Below are 14,561 nucleotides of genomic sequence, written 5' to 3'. Positions count from 1 at the left end.
TCTGAATTTAGGATATTCATGTAATTCTGCCTGAAGCAACTTAGAACACAAAAAAAAACATTTATTGAGAGCTGCCTAGTGCTGATTTAGATGTGTGACACTCCTGACGTGCTTTACAGGAATATTTATGAGAATGCAATGGGCACAGTGTCCTGCAGTCAATGTTCTGTGTGCATTCCTGGAATATCTGAACTGCAGCACTTACAGAGATTACAACACAGAGTAAAAAGGTACTAGCCTGGAACACACAAGTCTATTTATTTATAGAAGCCAATTTTATTTAACAGGAAAATATGGAATAAATCAGCTCAATATTAATGCAAGTTCTGATTTTCAGCACTAAAGCACCTTTGCAATAATAGAAATGCAGGTAAGAGTATTAATGGGAAAAGTCTCTTTGGTTCATTTGCTCAGTTCTCTTTTCAATAAGAAAAAGAGTTTTTTGTCCACGTCTTCCACAGATTTCATTTTCATTCTATTTGTTACTAGTTTTGACAGCTTGGACAGCTGTCAAACAACAGTTGTTTGGACAGCTTTTGCATACATTAAGAAAGGCAGCAAAATTTGATGCCATAACACAGAGGTTACTTTATCTTGTAAAGATAATGACATTTAGAGCAAGGCTGAATATCATCAGTGTAAATAGCAAAAACCTACAAGTCCATTTATTCCCCCTTTCATCCTGACAGGAATAATTACTGTTTAAAGCTCTCTACCTGAAGACTTATAATCTTTAGAAAACATCAACAGAAATAAACACATCTTTCAAAATTGAGGAGAAATGAAACTGTACAACTTAAATTTTCCCCACTTTCTCTGGCAAAACCTGTCAATAATACAAGATGCAGCAGTTGTCTAATTGAAAGAGCAAAAAATGTATTTTTTTCACAAAGAGAAAAAAAATCTTCAAAGCAGATTCTATGTAAATTACAGACATTAGACACTGGAAGAACATGAAAGATGCTGGGGTTGAGTTTCAGATTCACTGTAACTCTATTTTACTGCAGCTCACAGGATGATTAAAGCAGACACTCAGCACAAAGCCCTTGTCAAAATGTCCCTATCTGCAGGGAAAGTTTGAAATTATTTTTTCAAAGAAAGCCTAAATAACCTATCTATTAACTGGGGCACCAAATCCTGAAATAAAAACAACTGAATAAATTATGGACACCGTGCTATTTTTAACATCCTGATCGTCTTTCACCTGCGAAAAAGAACCAGTAGGGGCAGGTGTTTTGAGGCATTGGGGTTTTATTTATTTTCCTTTTTCTGATCTTCACAACTCCTTGAAATAACACAGAATTAATTTAGCCAGTTTAGTCTTGCTTTTTTCACAGGATCCAGGTGGAGCTGTTTGCTGGTGCCTCACCAGGTACAGCCAAACAGAATTTGGGGTCTGACACACTGCAGTGCTGCTCAGCCCTCCATAGCACATCCCCCTTAATCTCATTCACAGCCAGCTTTTCTGGGAAATTTATTATGAACTGTCATGGTGTTAGTTTCTCATTCCCTAAACAATTCCTGGGTTTAACCCCAACACAATCATTTGATCTCTTTTCAGGGAAAAGTGTTATCTGGAGCAGTTTATCATGATCTTGGTAGGCTGTTAGAGTAAAAACTGAAATGAAGTTGTAAAACATAGCGAGATAAAAGGCTTAACTTGGAGATTTCCCTGTTCTTTATGTCCTACTGTGTGTTTAATATTTAAAGAAAATACTGTCTTCCTCATCAAGCAATAGAAGAAAAAAAAAAGGCTGAGAAAAAGTAAAAAGTACTCATAAAACAGAGAGGGCACTGAAATGAGATACTGAAAAAGGAATAGAGATGTTTGGGGAGTTTTTTAGCATTGAAGTTTAAACTGTAATTAAACAGAAGGCTGGCAAGCTAATATAGAGAAGTTGTAAAATAAACATTGCACAACAGGCATTTTGGCTACTGCTGCCAAAACAGGGCTGCACATTGTCCTTTGGCAAGAGGATCCATGTGGGAAACCCAGTAGGGAACAGTCCAAGCCCTGAAAACCCTCACACAAATGCAGAGCTTGTCAAGGGAGGGGGGAATTTTTAGACATCAGGACGGTATTTGTTTTCTTTTACAGAGCCTCTGGTTAGTCCAGAGTTTATTTATACAAAGGCCAACATGTAAGTGCCGTGGGTTTTACATAAAATTGTAATAAAGAGGGTCACAAATCTGCTAATGCAGCAATGCTGGGTAATGATTAACTGAAAAGCCAAAGTAAATTAATAAATTATTCGTTAGGCTAGAAAAATAGTCTTATTTTCAAACATAAAGGATGATGTCTGAACACTCACAGGCAACAGCAGAAACATCAAGTTTGTTGTCTGACAGCAGGGACTGTTCTCCCTTACATACTACTGGAACTAATGGTTTTCCAAAAATAAATGCTCACTGTGATCTTGAGTGACAAATACGTAGCTTTGGAGGGTGATAAAAGTCCTCAGCTTTTCAGGGCTCTTTTGTCTGATTCCATCTGATTCAAGTACTGACCTGCTTGTGCCTTTCAAAGGATAAATATAGCATAAAAATCAATACTGAGATGCAAAAAAAGTTGGTACCTTTCCCATTATTGATTAAATCCCTTTCAGAATTTAAGACAATGAAACATTTATTACTTTTGCAAACTTCTCTTTTTCCCTGAAAAATTCTTACTCCAGTTTTACCATCCTGTCCTTACATTTACTGGTTTCACTTTGCTTCAGGCACTCTGTATTTCAAAGAGCCAGTGATGTGAGATACACACTGAGATTTCCCCTACTTCTATTTGATCTGTCTATTTTTACCAGGTCTCCTGAAAGGACTTAAGAGGCTGATGTACTGGATCTGCATATTCATTGTTCTCATTCATCAAGGAACTCAGACCTCCTGTCCCTCCTAAGGAGAAGGAGGAAGCATGCAAATTGTTCAAAGCTGATTTTTTATTCTGGAAACACACACCTACTTCTTTCTCACTGAAGCTGATGGTAATGTTAAAATACAGTTATAATCCTTTTCTGAATGAAGACATTTCCCTGGATCACAGCTATTACATCCAGCACTTTGTCCTGGGTATTTTTTTTTTTCCATTTGCCTGCCCTTAAAGAAAAAAATGCACTGTCAGGGAAAACTAAAATCCTTTCCTGTCCTTCAGCTAGAAGATGGGAAAAGCACAAGATAAATTACAACAAAAGTAATGACTAGACATCTTTTGATTTGCATATATTTATTTAACTTAAATGATTATTAAATTATAAATAAAATAATGATAAGCTATTCCTTTATATGTTTTTTTATGATTTTCTTAAGCTATCAAATGGCATCAATAGTTTTGTTTAGTTGCAAAATCAAATTTCAAATAGAGATACAGTAGCAGATACCAACAAATAGATGCCTTTGCTTTAATCTCCAGCTTTAATCCATAGAAAAGATGCATCAGTGTTTCAGTGATGGAGGAAAGGAGCTTATAAATTGTCAGGAAATCTTTGATGTATCTTGTAGAATTTAAAGTCATGGAATCATAGAACCGTTTAGGTTGGAAGGAGCCTTAAAGGTCATCCACTTCCAGCCCTCCTGCCCTGGGCAGGGACAGTTTCACTATCTCAGGTTGCTCAGGGCCCCATCCAGCCTTGAACACTTCCAGGGATGGGGCACCCACAGCTTCTCTGGGAAACCTGTGCCAGTGCCTCACCAGCTTCACAAGGAAGAATTTCTTCCTAACATCAGCTCTAAACCCTTTTTTCACTTAAAAAACATTGCCCTATGTCCCCAAAGAAGAAGTTCCTCCCCCTCCTTTTCATAAGTCCACTTCAGATACTGGAATGCCACCCTGAAGTCTCCCTGATCCTTTTCTTCTCCAGGCTGAAAAGCCAATAGCTTTCTTCCTCTTAAAATCAAAGCAAAACTTTTTCTGGGTTGCATTTACACAACAAGAGAATTTTTCCCTGAGCAACTTAATAGAAGAATAGAAGTATTGTCCAATAAATGCAGAATTTGTAGCATTGTTTGAGGCTCGTGCTTGGGCAGGAGCAGGGTAAATCCTGTGTGCACCACTGTTGTGGGAGGCCCATGTCAGGCAGAAAGGGTGGCTGGAATGAGGGATTCACAGCTGCTTCTTCATTTCAGTCACTAGGCCATCATCACCCTCCCACCAGCAGCCCTCAATCCTGCTTTGCTAGCATGCCTGAAGTAAATGGTGACAGCCCCTAGTCTGCTCTCCTCAGCCTGCTGAAACCTGTAGGATGAGCCTGTGGCCAGTGCACAGGATTTTCTGGGATCAGAACTACTAAAACCTCCAGTGAGTAGTCTTCTCACTTCTATTTCCACTCCCTGCACTTAATCCACTGTTTAGTGTTCTGGGGTGTAACCAAACCGTGGCTTTGACCCCCACTGCATTATTCCTGAAGAACTCCTGATGGGGGGGTCGTTTTCAGCAGCTGCCCAGGGCACATTCCCACCCCCAGCAGGGTGTCAGACAGGGGAAAGAGGCCAACCCTGCAGCAGGGCAGCCTTTCCTTGTCTTCACAAATTGATTCAGCTGTGATAACTACAACCAGCCCAAGGGGCTTATCTCTGCCAACGGCCCTAATGGCTCAAAGGCCCAAGGGCAGCTGTAACCACCTGGGCCACCAAGGAGTCCTCCAAATATCCTGTGACTCAAAGGATTGCATCATTCCATTGTGAAATTCCCTGCCCTGGGGGAGATACTGAACCTTCCTGCCTGGATTTGACCATATATAATCTGAGCACTTTGGGGAAATGGAACAGCCACCACTGAGCAGCTCCAGAGGAGGACCAGACCTTCCACAGGAGGAGAATTGCTTTTGACAAGACTGCAACCATTGCTTCAACAGTTCTGCAGCCACCAACCACCCTGACCACCATTTCTCCTGCCTGTTTACTTTCAAACCAGCCAAGCCAGAGGGAAAAGGAAAAAAAGGAAGAGGCACCACATGCACGCAAACCATCACTGAGCCAGGACAGCCTGAGCCGGTAGCAGCCACCCCTGTTCTGAAAAGGAAACCCAAGCTCGAATCAGCCTGCACAGGGACTGAAGAGGAGGGGGAGGCAGAAGGCCCCTCAGAAGAGGAGGGGAGTTGGAGCTGCTGTGAGCAGGGCTGGCCAGCACAGTGAAGGACATGCTCAGCAGCCAGAGCACTAACCCACAGAACCTGGGGGAAAAGATCATCCACACCTGCATCTACCAGCCCGAGTACTGGAAGGAGGAGGGTTTTGGCCTCATGGCCAAGCTGATGCTGGGCAAGGCCATGGAACTGAAATATGTGGGTGGTGTCTATGGAGGGAGCATTAAACCCACACCCTTCCTGTGCCTGATGCTGCAGATCCAGCCTGAGAAGGACATTGTGGAGTTCATAAGGAACGAGGATTTCAAGTACATCTGAATGCTTGGAGTGATGTACATGAGGCTGACAGGCACTGCCATCAACTGCTGCAAGTACCTGGAACCTCTGTACAGTAGCTGTCAAATAAAACATCAGAACAGACATGGGGAAATTGAGCTGATGTACATGGATGAATTTATTGTCGAGCTGCTCCATGTATGCGATATCACCCTGCCTCGACTACAGAAACGGTATGTTCTGGAAGGAGCTGAGCAACTCCAGACTTGTGCTAGTGCTCTGGAAAAAGCTATGGATGATGCAGAATCTAGTGAGGAGGAGGATGAGGAAGATGAAAAGGTGGAATGAATCCCATCTCTGGACTACTGCAGGAGAGGGTACAGGGATCTGGACAAACCTGGCAGATCTCCAGTGGTGCAGTACAGGTGGAGCTGGAGTACGTCTGCAAGAAGGCACAGCTGCTCTCCAAGGAGAAGCAGCCCCTCACTGTGCCAGGAGAGGCATCGCAGCAAAATCCTGAGATGGCACCGGGGCAGGTTCCAGGAGAGCTGGTATAGATCAAAATCTAAATCTCTGGCACATCATCATAGTCACAGACACATTCACTGTGACATTCCCTGCCCTGGGGGAGGTACTCAGCCCTCCTGCCTGACTCTGACCACGTATAATCTGGGTGCTTTGGGGACTTGGAACAGCCACAAGCACTGGACAGATCTCAAGAGAGACAGGGAAGGCTCACCGGTGATCAGAATCCATTTTTTGCTGTGAGATACATATGCTTATATACTATTCTAGGAAGGCTAGTAATCTTTTACTACAATGATTACGTTAAACATCTCACAAGCAAACTTACACATTTTGCAACATCTTTTGCTTGCAGAGGCTGATTCAATCTTCTTTTCCTGTCACTAGTCTTGATCCAGTCTTCTTGTAATCTTCAAGGTTCTATTTGTTCTTGCCAAGGCATCTTGGTTATCAAACTGGCTATGCTAATTAAATCCACATCCTCTGTCCACAGACTGTGACCATTGCTTAATCAGACTGTGGCCACCACCCTCACCCTGACCGACAGGGTGCCAGGCTGTACTCTTTGTGGGTTTAAACCAGCTTTTCTCTATCATTGCGTTTATTGTAATTTTATTATATTGTAAAGCTGACCCGCAGTCTCTCTCAAGGTATTTGTGTGGGGTCCATTTCTCCCACAGGTTTACTTTGAAACCAGCACATTTAGTTATGGGAAGGAGAAAAAGATGTCCTTGGGCACTGCCAAGCTGCTCCTACTACTGAGGAAAATAAGGAGAAGATAGCCTGTCTTGATCCCCATTCACTGTTACTACTGGGGTAAACATTTCATTAGATCTACTCATGGCCCAGTCAAAACCTGGCATGTCCCCACATTCCCAAAACTTCCTCACTTATCCCCACTTTCTCTAATGCAGTTTCAGTGTTTGAAAATGAGCAAAGGAGTTATTCAGACACAAATTGGGTTCCTTATGAGCAGAGAAGACCTGAGGAAACCCCAAAGATAATATTTAGAGACCCAGTCAACAGCCCACTACAAAATATTTATCCTGAAGGAGCTACGTAAACATCACTTGGGTGATTTTAAATGACTATTCAGGGCTTGGAATAGAAATGTTCTCAGCAAAAGTTTTTTCTAACTAGCAATTAAATTCTGGGGTTTTAAGTGCCTTTGGGGTGTTTTAGACAAGCTTTGCTCATTAGCCCCATCAGGAGCAGCAGGAACAGAACAAAGGTTATTTTGAAACTAAAATGATCATGCAAGGAAAAGCACACTGGCTCAAAACTTCATCTGGAGCTGATGGCTCATCACAGTTAATAGGTAATAGATCTGTGACAGAATATAAATAATACAAGTCCCACCATGCAGTCTGGAAAGCACAATAATTGCCAGGAGTTTATGTATTCATCCACCTACTCACATTTTGATTTTGGAATAATTTGTGAACTTCTTGCATTCTAATAAGGAACTGCTGTATTCACTTTTCAGTAAATCAGAAAAAAATTATCAAACTAAATTTTTTCAATGATTCATAATGTTACAGATCAAATCCTAAAAAGCAGAAAATACCATTTAATTTTAAAAAAGGAGTCAAAAATAAAAATCACCTATTTGACATATTACAATGGTGTGAAGCAGTATAACTAAGATTTTCTTTTAACATCTCATAAAGGGAGGAAATGGAAAAATAATAAACTTCCGGTAGAATATTCCTGACATACTCACACTACATCACAGAGAAAAGAAAAGATACATAAAGAGAAGATAATCCCTTAAAACCCAACAGACCTTCTATCTGAGAACTGTCTTCCAAAGTCCAATTAGGGGACATAAATATGGTGCCAAGTCCAACAAAACAGACCGCATGATTTGAAAAATAGAATTATATTTATCTTCTCCTTGAAGCCTGAGAAGAGGTGAAAAGTAGGAACTATAAAATACATATATATACACATAATTATACCTGCAATCAATATCTTTAATCCAGAACTCTAAGTACTGAGTATTAAAATAATTAAAGTTAACAAAGGTAATCCCTGTAAGTGGAAAAGTGATCTCTAGGGAGGGAGAAAATGGAAAAGCAAAAAAAAAAAAACAACCCAGTGGCTGAAAAAACAGTTGTAGCCCCCTAGAGGAAGAGAATAAACCCTTAATCCTGCCTATGTTCCTTAGGATATGCACCTACCTCATTTGGTAAATGCACCATCCCTGGGGCAGTGGTGAGGCCTCATGGCTTTCCTCACCGGTTAAAGGCTGGCAGTAACATGGGAGCTGGTGGCAGTGAAAAACATCCACCCCATCCCTCTGGGATGAGAAATTTATTAATTAAGAGCTTTGCCTTCCACCACATAACCACAGCTATATCACTGAAACCTGTTTGGGGCACAACTGTAAATAAGTAAATGCCACGGGCTGTGGCTCATTTCTTGATCATCCAGGAGTGCCACCAGGGCTTTTCCTGATGCGTAAAACAAGGAGCAGCAGGGTCTCCTATTGTCAAAGGAATGAGCAGTAATCAGGAGAAAAGCATGTACCAGATGAAGGAGTATGGGAGAAAAGGGAAGTTCATCTTTAATATAAGACTGGGTATAGTAACATCCAGATAACACTGGATCCTGGCCATGGGAGGGAACAAATAGAGCCAGGCTGACAATTCTTCTGTTTTGTGACCTTTTTCAGACATACCCTTAAGGATGGCATCTTGTCTCTGACTGGAACTAACCCTGCAAAATCTGGTCTTCAGCTATTGGACTGCCCCAAAGAAATCCCTCTTTGCTTGACAACTCCTTCCTGGGGAGAGCAACAAGCAGCAGCTGCTGCAAAAGGCAGAGTCTTTCCCTTTCTTATTTCTCAGAAACCATCAAAATTTCTTTATCTGCAAAGACAAGCATAAAAAAGTAGTAGAGAGGAAGACTAGGCCACATAAAAACCCATTTCTGTTTGTTCTTTCTCCTGCCAATGGATCACAGAAAGGATGACAAACAGATTTGGGATAAGAGGAGGAAAATATCCCCTTGGCTGTGCAGCACACAGCCTGCCTTCTGCTCCAGCTGTGGCTTTGGGGCAGGGCAAGGGGACCAAAAGGGCCCTCCAGAGCAGAGTGCACAGAGGGCTGCAGCCACCATTGTGGAGACAAGAGTCATTGATGGAAACAGCGGGAACATAATAGAAGTCTGTCTTTTTGATATCCAAGTTACAGCTCCACTTGTGGAGGAGCGAGGGGGTTTGATGTAGAAGAGCTTCTCTCGCATTTTTTTGTGAGGTGGCTCAGACAACAAAAGGAACACAACCCGGAGAAAAAGCAAATCTGCTGAGCATTACCCACCAGTGTCTTGCTTGACAAGATGTAGAAGGAAACCTCCAAAAATCCAGCTTCATTTTGCCACAAAACTGTAATTGAGAGTCAGTTAAGTGAGAACAGGGGAAATAAAGCTATGGCTCTGAAAAGGAGGCAGAAGGGAGGAGGAAGTGAAATGGAAGTGATGAAAGCACCACCTCCACTTTCAAGCCATTAATGATACCCAGCTGTTTTTCACCACTGAGAACATTACTTTCCTCCCTCTGAAAGTTAAGTTAATGCATTCTATCAAAGAGGAAAGAATTTGAAGTGAGTAATATCCACTCTTGTGACGAGAGGTTTTAGCATGGTGTTTTCATCCTTCTTCCTACTCTATCAGTAAAGCAGCAGAGAAAACCATATTGAGTAGATTTACACAATTAATATAATTTGCACACTGGCATTTTCATTAAAATCTTTTTGCCAAGATTTAATTATAAAAGTTGGTGATTTCCTTTTACATGCTGAAATAAATATTAATTAAAACTTGTGTAGTGCTTTAAGTCCACTTCCTTTACACAATTTATTTGATAAATTCAATAAACCTGAGTAATTGCAGTACTCTGGAGTTTTAAATTTGCTTTATTTTTGTCAAAGACCCTGGAGGTTTCTAAATGTCACCTGGGCAAGGCTGACATGATGTGAATGACTGAGTGGGAGCTGCCTGTGGCAGCTTAGACCATCCTGGCTAAGGACTTGGTCTTTGACCAGACTGCACCTCTCTGTTTCGGTCCTGTTGACACCTTTGAGAGTGAGAGCCCTGAGCAAAAGAATTCTGGTGTGACCCCAGGTGAATAATTCGGTCCTATTAGAAGCCCAGAGCCTTGCTGCCTTTTAAGGTCCAAAATCCTTCCTCAGAGATCCTGAAGTCCTCCCAAAGTACAGCTTTTGGTGCACATTGGGAACAAGTTTAGGGCCAGCTGCTGGTCCCACTGCTGTTAGTCTTATTTTGAGTCATTTAAACAGGGTGTGCCCACATCAAAACAGTCAGTGCATGAAGAGAAGAGGAATGAATGAAGGAAGGTGAGTGAATGATGATGCCAGGATGATGCCAGGTTGTTGCCTGACAGATCCAGGGTACTGACACAAAGCCAGTGGTGTTTGCCCACCTCCTGACAATGGTGTTAAACACTCCTCTATATCCATCCAACAAGGACCTACACAGGGACAAATGTAATCTCACCAACACACATCCTTTTCCCAAAAAGATGGCCCAGATTTAAACTGGCAGGAAGAATCTGCTTGGGTATGTGATGCACGGGGGTAAGAGAGCAAGGCTTAGTGTGCTGCCTGCATACGGCTGGCTTTGTGAACAAACAAAGGACTTCTGTTTGTCAAACTGCCAAGTGAGCGCCTTTAATTATAAGTGGATTGAGCTTTCTTGAGAAATTAACACAGTCAACAAGTGTCTTCTCTTAAATTATAAACAGATGGTACTTTTCAGCAAAGGCAAAATGTGATTAAGAAAGCTCCTCTGTTCAGAAAATACAATTTGTGCTTTAAACTTTAAATCAGTCAAAACTTCAGATTCAAAGCAGAACTTACCATAACCATGTGGACATATTTTGTTTTGTTTTGTTTGTATTGCAGTTTATAAATTGAACAATTATTTACTATTTCAAGTCACTTGTGGCATTAATTGAATGTTAACCCAGGTGGCACTAGCAAATGACGAAAACATCAAAGAACAAAAACAAATATAGGCTTGTTGAAAATGAACATAATAGCATAATAAATATCTATGCAATGACTTTTGTGTATGATATATGCTTTGCTAAATGATAAGCCCCACACATGGGGCCAGGAATGTACTTACTTGACTGATCAAACAGTATTTTCATGTTTACAGTCAGGACCACATTTCCTTAACATCTGCTCTGGTAAGAAAATGACAGTGGTGACGAATCTATTTTTTGTCCTTTGGAAAATTTCCACCGTGTGGGATGCTACTCAAACTCAATGAAAGGACAAAGGGAACTGAGGAATTAATCAATCTTAGCTGTGCACACACCCAAAATGAAGAGATTCTGTCACTGGGGGCTTTTGTAAACTCTCACCACTAATTCTTTTCTTGCAGATTTGTAAGTCTGTCTTCACTGAAGAATGATTAGTTTTGAATAGTATCTATTTGTTCTTATTTGTTTAAATTAGAAGCATTATGCAACTTGCCCTGAAAAATGAGCTGTTGTAATTGCTCTGATAACAGTCTGGTTTAGTTCAGGCCCAAGATGCCAAGGGGAGCTCTGCAAAAGCCTTTCTAAATGCAGAGAAACAAGACAGCAGTAGAGAAATTCTGTGGTGCTGATACAGAGATTTTAGATCAGTCCCCACCCCAATGCCCAAAAAGTCAGTGAGAGCACGGCAGTGCCATTATGTGTGGGGTGTGCAGGCAGCAGAGCATCCTTCTGGCCATGGGCAGCACAGCCCTGCTGGCCAGGGGCTACTGTGTGGGCCTGGCTTCAGCACTGAGCCTGGGAAAGAGAGGGAGTGTTTGGATTTCTACAAATGCAGTCCATCAAACACTTATTTTCTCCCTCCCAAATGCTGTTTTCCAGAAGCAGTACTCTGTTCTTGACATGATGTAAGCCAGACTTGTCAGAAACCCATGAGATACTACCCTGAACCCCAAGAAACAATGTGTGGACTTTGGCAGAATTCTTGTTTAGCTCATCCCTCTATATAGAGTTTTTGTTGGGCTGGAGCTACACAGCCATCCAGCAAGAGAAGGGATACACAGTAAAGGTGGAAAAAGGAGTACATGGTCTGAAAATGTGCTTTGAAAGCAGGATCTTACCTGGCATCTCTGTGTGATTCTGTATACCCTAAGACATTGTGTCAATACAGTAGCAGGGTGAGGGGACAGATGGAGAAATCCCAGCTCCTTTTTCCTGCTCTGAAACAGGAATGCTTTTACTGACACCCTGTTCAGACAGAGTGATGGATAAGCAGACAGAGGGATAGATAAGCAAACCCAAAATAATAAACCAACAACTGCTAGCAGCCGTCTAAACATGTCTGTGTTGTTTATGGTGCCAGAAGAGAACGACAGAGAGGCACCATGGAGGTGTGTCTGCAAAGGTTGTGGCTCAGTGTAGTTTCAGTCCAGTGTCTCATGCTCTACAAAACCTCTAACTTCAAAATAAAAGAGAAACAAGAGATCCATGGATCTTTCTTACTTCCATTTTCTTCATTATGGAACATCAGTCATTTCAAAGTCTAGGCAGTGTCCAAAATGAAATACCCATTGAGAGAAGGAAATTACTAATTATCCTTTAATGGATATGGACTACGAGGTCTGTGTGTAACCTTGGTGCTGGAACTTCCTGACTTTTAGGTGGAAATTCATAATATGAACAATCTTAAGGGAATATCTGTAAACAAGAATTACCGCACCACTTATTTTTTAAAATTTTATTGTGAAAGTTCTCACTGTCTTTCCTAAGTGATTAGTACCACATGTTTAGTGCAAACTAGTTTGGCAGTCCTGATCTACAGTGTGTAAGTGAGCTGCCTGCATGCTGATGTTATCTTTGTTTCTATTGTAAGGTAGTACAGCTGTGACTCATGTTTCTGCATAAATATTTAAATTATGATTTCAACATTTTCACTTTGACAATACCGTGCCAAATGCTGCTGTGATAGTTTCAACAGATTTTGAAAAGCAAGTGGGAATAACTGATTGGCTTTCTTTAATGAAGCTATAAGGAAGTCTTCCAACAATTTCAGATACATCAAGGATATTCTGTAAACCAGTGTCATTCTATTATTATGACCTTTAACCATCCTGTTGCTTGTTATATTGATCTACTATTGTGTTACAGTGTGTTCTGAACTGCTAAAATTTGGGTATGTTAATTTTCTACCTTTCCTAAGTTCTTACCTCACTGAATAATAAAACCCTACCTGCATATTCCAATATACACCATAGCTCATCTGCACATCAATTGTGACTCCGTATTTCACATCCTCATGAATAAGCAAATAACCTATTTCAAGATTAGCAAATAAAATCTTTCGGCACAATTATGTTTCATTTAATTTAATCATTAATTATACTAACATGAATTGTGCTTAGCATTGCTCAACATTACTTAACATTTCAAAGTTTGACAAACCCTGCCTTGTATGCACTTGTTTGTTGGAGTGATATCAGAAGACAAACAAGAAGTCTGGCAAGAGTTAAAGTAAGGATGGTCCTAAATGTGTCACTGGGTATGGCAGCCCCTGACTTGAGCTGGAAGTTCATCAGTGAGCTGAAATCCAAAGCAAGACAAGGTGCAATTTAAGGTTTATGTATTAGTGTCAAAGGATAGAGGCATCATGTTGCACTTGAAGTGGTCTGCACCTTTTAGAGGACTCGAGTCCACATAAATATAGCTTGTGTTGGTGATACATGCCTATTTCCTGGTGGAGAAACTTAAAAACACATGAAGTTTAGCTGAGAACAATATTATAGTTATCATCTTGTATTTTGCTTCACAGTGACAACATGATTCTTGCATGCTTCAGATTCCCCCCTTTTCCTATTTTTCCTTAAAAAACCCCAAAAATGGAGAATACCTGCTGCCTCCAGTATTTCTACTGTGAGATCTCTAAAAGCATTTCATTCTGTTAAAGCACCTTCTTCTGCTGAAGAGTCATTTCTTCAGAATTGTACAACTGAACAATAAATTCCCCTTGAGAAATCAAGGTTGACAAGCTGCACTGGTACATTCATTTCCCAAAAATGCTGTCCACAGCAGACTTGGAGTTAGGTTCTAGTTATAAGATGATATAGGTTGAGGCAGTTTACATAGTTTTTCGAGTAACCTTCCCTCACACTGGGGCAGCACTGGGCTTTAGTGTTTGTGGAAGAAAGTGATTTTAATACTGAAATATCATGTAGGGAAGGGCATTAATATTTGTGTTATATCTCCTCTCAAACTGACTCCTGCTGCTGAAGAGCGAGTAGTAATAACAAAGGGATTTCTGTGCTCATAAAAGCTAAAGGCAAAGAGTTCATGAATCTGCATCAAACAATAAGCTCTGTGGCAATTTTTTAGCAATGGCTTCACCTGCAAGACAACCTATGCAAGAAGGAGGGATAGGACTGAAAGCTTAGCAAAAATAAGTCTCTGAAGTGATATACCCCAACTGCTGAAGCTGTTTAGGAAGTAGCAAAGCAAATGTGGGTGCTGTTGAGCACACGAACTCATCCTCCTGCCAAACCAAACTGAATACAACTGCAGCTGGCTTTAGTGGTGGGAGGGAAAATGTTTGTTCTAGACAGTAACAACTGATGGCCAGTGCCATCCTGTCTGTTTTCTAGTTGCACAGGACCTAGGAACTGTGTCAGGTGATCAGGAAG

The 14,561-nt window shown here is 41.0% G+C and overlaps 1 pseudogene; it reads left to right on the top strand.

The window, feature by feature from the left end:
• The first annotated feature begins 4,173 nt into the window (after nt 1-4,173).
• LOC136285779 (pre-mRNA-splicing factor 38A pseudogene) lies at nt 4,174-8,251 on the top strand (annotated as a pseudogene).
• Nucleotides 8,252-14,561: the final 6,310 nt, after the last annotated feature.

This window comes from Chamaea fasciata, unplaced genomic scaffold, assembly GCF_029207755.1.
Source record: "Chamaea fasciata isolate MVZ Bird 193981 ecotype frontalis unplaced genomic scaffold, bChaFas1.0.hap1 SCAF_2, whole genome shotgun sequence".
Taxonomy (NCBI): Eukaryota; Metazoa; Chordata; class Aves; order Passeriformes; family Sylviidae; genus Chamaea; species Chamaea fasciata.
The sequence above is the reverse complement of the archived record's forward strand: the minus strand, read 5'-3'. Positions and strand labels throughout refer to the sequence as shown.